The following is a 6,241-nucleotide window of genomic DNA, read 5'->3' on the forward strand; positions in this document are numbered from 1 at the left end:
ATGGCTTCCATAAAGAAGGGTGATGAGAAGGGCCACTCTGCCAGCAGTGAGGTGGTGACCCAACAATACTCATCAACACTCACAAGTGCATCCACAGAGTGGGTTTCAGGCAGCGTGCACCTTGGGCAATCAAAGAGATCGGGAAGTTTGCCATAAAGGAGATGGACACCCCAGATGTATGTATTGGCATCAGGCTCAACAAAGCTGTCTGGGCCAAAGGAATAAAGAATACCCCATACTGAATCCATGTACATTTGTCAAAAAAAAAAAAGTAATGAGGATGAAGATTCAAAAAACTTTATACCTTGGTTAACTATGTAGCCATCAACATTTTCAAAAATCTACAGTCAATGTGAATGAGAACTAAAGTGATGACATCATAAAGTTATCAAATCACACACACACACAGTCTTTAAATCTGTGTTTACCAAAATATTTTTGTTGTAAAATAGCTGTGTAAAATAATGTGCCAAGAGCTTCTAAATTTAAAAACTAGCTTTCTTTCATAATTGATTTTTGTTACCCAAATTTATTTCAAAGATTTTTGCAACAATTTCCTAAATCACAGGTGATTTCCTAGAGTACAATTAACGTGGGCCTTATTATCTAGCATGTGACAGCAGAGTCGTGACAATAAAAGTACATATAATCAGGCTAATACAGGGAAGATCTTGCAGGTTGCCAGCTCGAGTCAGGCCTGAGCTCTCACTGCAACAGCCCACCTCACCCCAGACCCCACAGGACACTCTCAGAGTCTCTGAAGCAGAGGGAAAATAACAGTTTCTAGTCTGAAGATTCCATGGGAGAAGCATGGAAGGGGAGAGCATGAGCATCCTGAAGAAGAACTCGGACTCGATATGGGATTGTCCAGTAGGCCAAAGAATATTCCCCAATAGAGCTTCTCTTCAAGCAACCCAAGAGCGCTCCCACCCTCAGCCTGAAGAATGCAAGTCCACAAAGAACGAGGGGAGTCTTCTCAGTCAAGTCCCTGCAGATTTCCCTCCCATCCCTGCTGCTGTCTCATCTGCTGCCCCCTCAACTGGGCATCCATATAGGAAGGCGCCTGACACCCTCCACCATCTGATGAAGACTCAGGAGCTTATTGTCTCAGGGGGGGGCGTCACCTTGCAAGCTTTGGTTGGAGATTGGCTTAGTCTTTGGAGCTACACTGCTTATGTTTTCATTCTAGGAAAGCTGCATTTCTGGCATAGGATAAGAGAACAGACACTAAAACAAGTCTAACTCGTAATTATACTTATAGGGTAATTAACAAGCAAGTCATTACTATCAACTGTAATCATTTGGTAGTAAAGTTCCTGGCTATGTCGTATAGCTCAATATAAAATAGTTTTTGACTTACTAGTTATTATGTATGTAGTATTTTGGCCATGCCATCACTGGGGGCTTCAATGGAAAAAATAATGCTGAGTCTGCAAGGCCTGATATCACTAACCAGGAACCTTAGGGAACTCAGCTGTTCTTTACCAACAGCAGCAGTAGTCTGGACCCCATCTGTTTTGAGATGAAACAATTTTTGGAGTATATCCAGAACCAGTGTGATCTTAAGATTTGTGAGGGTTTCAGTGAGATGTTGAAACAGTGCAGATTTGCAAAAGGATGAGCCTAATCAAGAAGTTGGAGGCATGGAAAAATTATTTCTCATGACCAAGTTAATTTAGCATAAAAATACAATTAGTAGTGAAATTCAAAGGATGAAGCCACCAATGAAGCCTTTTCTCCGTAGCTTCTTTTGCTTCCAATTTTCATGGAAGGAAATATTATTGTCTAACCCACAGACTGGTTCGTTGAGATGGTACTGAGTTTGGGGCTGAGCAAACATTTGTGTGGCCCCTTAAACCAACTTTTATAATATCAGAGTGTATTAATAAGAATAAAGTGATTTTCTTTCAGGAGAAAAAAATCCTCCAGGAGTGATCCCTGAACACAGAGCCAGGAGTAAGCCCTGAGCATTACTGGGTGTGGCCCCCAAACAAACAAACAAATGAAACCTAAGTGTCTTGGCGGGAAAGGGGTGCGGGTAGAAAGAGAGTACAATAGGTGAGGCACTTGCCCTGCATGCATGAATAATCCCAAAGTATGCGGGGGGCGCCAAGTCACAGCACTGTTGGACATAGAGCTGTGGCGGCAGTGCGTGCAGTGGCTCATCCACCGTGGGATGCTGTCAGCCAACCACTGGATGACCTGGGACTCGGCACAGGTGTTCAACCTGGCACAGACCCTTTGTGATAGGGCCCTGCTCTGCCAACTGCTCAACAACCTCCGGGCGCACTTCATCAATCTCAAGGAGATCAACCTGAGGCCGCAGATGTCCCAGGTGCTGCCCAGAGACGCAGGCAGGTGCATGTTTGTCAGTGTGCAGATCGTTACAACATGCCAGTCGACCAAAAGCTTATATTCAGTAGACTGGGAAGACCTGTAAAGGCTATTAGAGACCACCCTAAAAGGCTCCATCCCTCTCGGAGAGCTCAGCAAGCTACCAAGAGTATCCCGCCCGCATGGCAGAGCCTGGCAAGCTCCGTGGCGTAGTCAATATGCCAAAAAACAGTAACGACAGTCCTCATTCCCCTGATCCTGAAAGAGCCCCCAATACGCCATCGGGCTACACTAGCACACGACAGGGATGAAAGGAGACATTACTGGTGCCCACTCAAGCAAATCGATGAACAATGGGATGACAGTGACAGTGATGCTGAATGTGATTTAAAAAAAATTGTGGAGGGATATGTTTTGACCTGGCCACATGTCTCTTGGATTCAGGCTTCTGTGCACCATGCATCTAAAAAAAGAAGGAGTGGACCAGAGATGAAGAACGGCAGAGAGAAAGGAAAGACTCACATATGGGGTATGAAGTGGATGCTGGAGCAAGACGGGTGCACTAAACTAGGAAGGGTTTTCTACTTCCAACCAGATGACAATATGGCCAAGTCCAAAGTGACATGGAACAATGTGAAAGCTAAGTAAAAACCTTGTTATTATAGGGATCCTCTGTGCCTAAAGACTTTGATTCCAGAGACCTTCTAACACATTTTGGCATCCAGCGCAGCTTCTTACAGCAATGCACTGGGACTGTGAGATGGGCTATGCAATTTCTGGCAGAATTTTCCCTGGACTTTATACAGAAATCCAAAACCGACTTAACATCTCTTAATTTTCAGCAATGTGAAACGGTTCCTTTTTAGGTCTGACTTTAGGAGGAAACTCCAAATAATAACAGTGAGTTTTTTGTTGAAATATTGAAGGTAATCAAAGTAGCAGCCATTTCTCTAGACTGAACTAAGCAACAGCCCCACACCAGCCGAGAAGAGGAAATATCCCTCTTTCCCGGTTGTTTCCCATTTTGGGGGAGAAACGCGGCATGGTGTCCACCATACTATGAGGCACGGGAAGGGGGATGAGGGGGAAAAAAAAAGGAAAAGGAAAAAGGAAAAAAAAAGAGTTATGTACTTGGAGCAGTGGGGCTACATATCTCTTCATTCTAAGCAAAGGAAAACTAATTATCAAATGCTTCCTTGGTAGTAGGACTGTTTTTCTTGGGGGGAAACTCCAACAACAATAGTGAGTTTTGTGTTGAAATATGGAATGTAATCAAGGTAAAGAGAAAATGAAGTGAAATTCATCAGTTATGCAGTTGGGGGTGGGGGGACAGGGGCGGGAGGTATACTGGGGTTTTTGGTGGTGGAATATGGGCACTGGTGAAGGGATGAGTGTTTGGATATTGTATAACTGAGACATAAGCCTGAGAACTTTGTAACTTTCCACATGGTGATTCAATAAAAATAAAAAAATAAAAAAACCAAACAAACCTTGTCATTATAGATAGGACTCAGGGTGTAGGTCATCATGCTGAACACCAGGAGGCAGTATTACAGACCTCCACTGAATTCTGAGAGGTGAGGACAGAGGAACTTTCCATCTGGAATCTCCGCCCTTTCTATCAGAGGTCCATACCCCTGGCCCTCTCCATCAGACTCATTCCCCAGACTCATCTCTCCCTGGAAGGCTGCTGTCAGGGCAACCAGCACTAAAATACTCATGATGGAGCCAGAGAGATGGTATAGCAAATTAAGGCGATTATCTTTCCGGTTTAATCCCTGGCACCCTACATGGACCTGAGCTCTGCCAGGATTGATTCCTGAGCACAGAGACAGGAGTAAGCTCTGAGTGCTACTGAGTATGCCCCTCCCTCCCAAATATCCTCGTAGGGTGTGTTGGGGGAAAATAGTTCACAGGACTGGAGCACTTGCTTTTTATGTGGAAGTCATGGGTTTGATCCCTGACATGGTATTGTCCCCAAATACCATATACCCAAATACTCACTGGGAGTGACTTCTGAGTACCAAACTGGGTGTAACCTTGAGCACTGCTGGCAGGGGTCCCCAAAAACAAACCAATCAAACAAATGAATTAAAATGAGACTAGAGAGATAGTATAGGGGTGAAGGGACTTGCCTTGCATGAGGACAGCCTTGGTTCAATCCTTGGCACTGCATGGTTCCCTGAGCTATTTCAGAAGTAACACCCAGGCAAGAGCCAGGGATAGCCCCCAACCATCACTGGTTTGGTCCAAATCTCTTCCTCTCCATCCACCCCAAATTAAAAAAAAAGCAACCCATGCCATGGAGAAGTTAGTGCTTTGAAACAGCTCAAAGTAGAACCCCAAGTTGGCCATAACACTACATTAACTTTGAATCTTAGACCACATCTCATGTGGAAATGGCATACTAACTTGAACTGTATTAAATTTTTTGTTTCTTAGTCCAGTCCACATCTGGCAGTGTTCAGAGCTTACTCATGGCTCTGTGCTTAGGGATCACTCCTAACCAGCTCAAAGTATCACATCGAGTGCCAGGGATCAAATTTTGGGTCGCTTATGTGCAAAGCAACCACCCTACCTGCTTTACTAACACTCTGGACCCCAACTGAACTGTATCAAAATTTCAAAATAACTAAAATTAGCTGGGGAAGTAGTTCAGTGGACTGGAGCCCATGCTTTGCATGCAGGAGGTCTGGATTTGATACCTGGAGTCATGTGGTACCTGGAAGACCGCCAGAAGTGATCCCTGAGCACAGAGCTGAGCTGAGTGAAGGCCCAAAACAAACAAAAAAAAGTTTTAGACTGAGATTAAAATGAAAAAGGAAGGAACTAATTTTGTATCCAAATGAAAGGTAATGAGATCTGGAGAGGAAATAAATAGAAAGATATGTACATTCAAGAACCACTATTGATATGTTTATCAGGAGAGCAAAAAGAAAGTGCAGGGACCAGAGTCAGTCCTATCACTCAAAAGATTGAACAAGTGCCTTATATGTGTGAGGTCCTAGGTTTAATCACTCACATGGAATGGCTCCTACTAAGTTGTGGCCAAGTACTGCTGAAAATAACCCACCTAGACCTATAGGGTCAAAGGAGAGAGAAGTAGGCCTGGAGGGAGAGGAGAAATCATACAGAGGTTAAGACCCTGCCATAGCACGGTCTCTTGAGCAAGCACAGAGCCAATAGTAGCCACCGAGTATCAACACGTGTGGCCCAACAACTGCATCTCCCGCCCCCTTCCCCCCCCCCAAAAAAAAGGATGGTCTGAGAATTTGACTCAGTGGGAGAGAGTCTGGCTTAGAATAATGAAGCTGCAAGTTCCATCACCAACACTGCCGTTTTAGAGAAAAAAGGACCCTGCTGCTTACAAACTCCCTGCCACAGTTTACATAAAAGTTGTATGACAGGGACCTGAAAAATAGTACAGCGGGGAGTATTATCTTGTAACTTGCCTTACATGCAGCCAACCTAGGTTTGAACCCAGAAGTCCATTTGGTCCCTCATGCCAGGATGATCCCTGAGTACAGAACCAAGAGTGAGCCCTGAGCACAGCTGGGTGTGACTCAAAACCCCCAAAATTAAGAAATTTAAAAAGTTGTGTAACAATCTTCTCATAAGTGTGTGAGAAGCTGGTTTGGTTTGGAAGAAAACAGCAAGTTCATTTTGGACATGGTGAGATTTTTATGTTCTAGGTTTTCTGTAGCAGCTACTGCATCTCTGAGATTTAAGTGCCTTTCCTCTGGCCCTAACACTTCTCTCATAGATATAGAAGAGACAATTGGGGTTTTGGTTGGGGGGGGTCACCCCCGGCAATGTACAGGGACTATTTCTGGCTCTGTACTGAGGAATCACTCCTGGTGGTGCTCGGGGGACCATATGGGATGCTGGGAATCGAACCTGGGTTGGT

At 44.5% G+C, this 6,241-nt stretch overlaps 1 pseudogene; it reads left to right on the top strand.

Moving 5' to 3' along the window:
• On the top strand, positions 1-383 carry LOC105942775 (60S ribosomal protein L31-like; annotated as a pseudogene).
• The last annotated feature ends 5,858 nt before the right edge of the window (positions 384-6,241 follow it).

Source organism: Sorex araneus, chromosome 6, assembly GCF_027595985.1.
Source record: "Sorex araneus isolate mSorAra2 chromosome 6, mSorAra2.pri, whole genome shotgun sequence".
In the NCBI taxonomy this organism is placed as follows: Eukaryota; Metazoa; Chordata; class Mammalia; order Eulipotyphla; family Soricidae; genus Sorex; species Sorex araneus.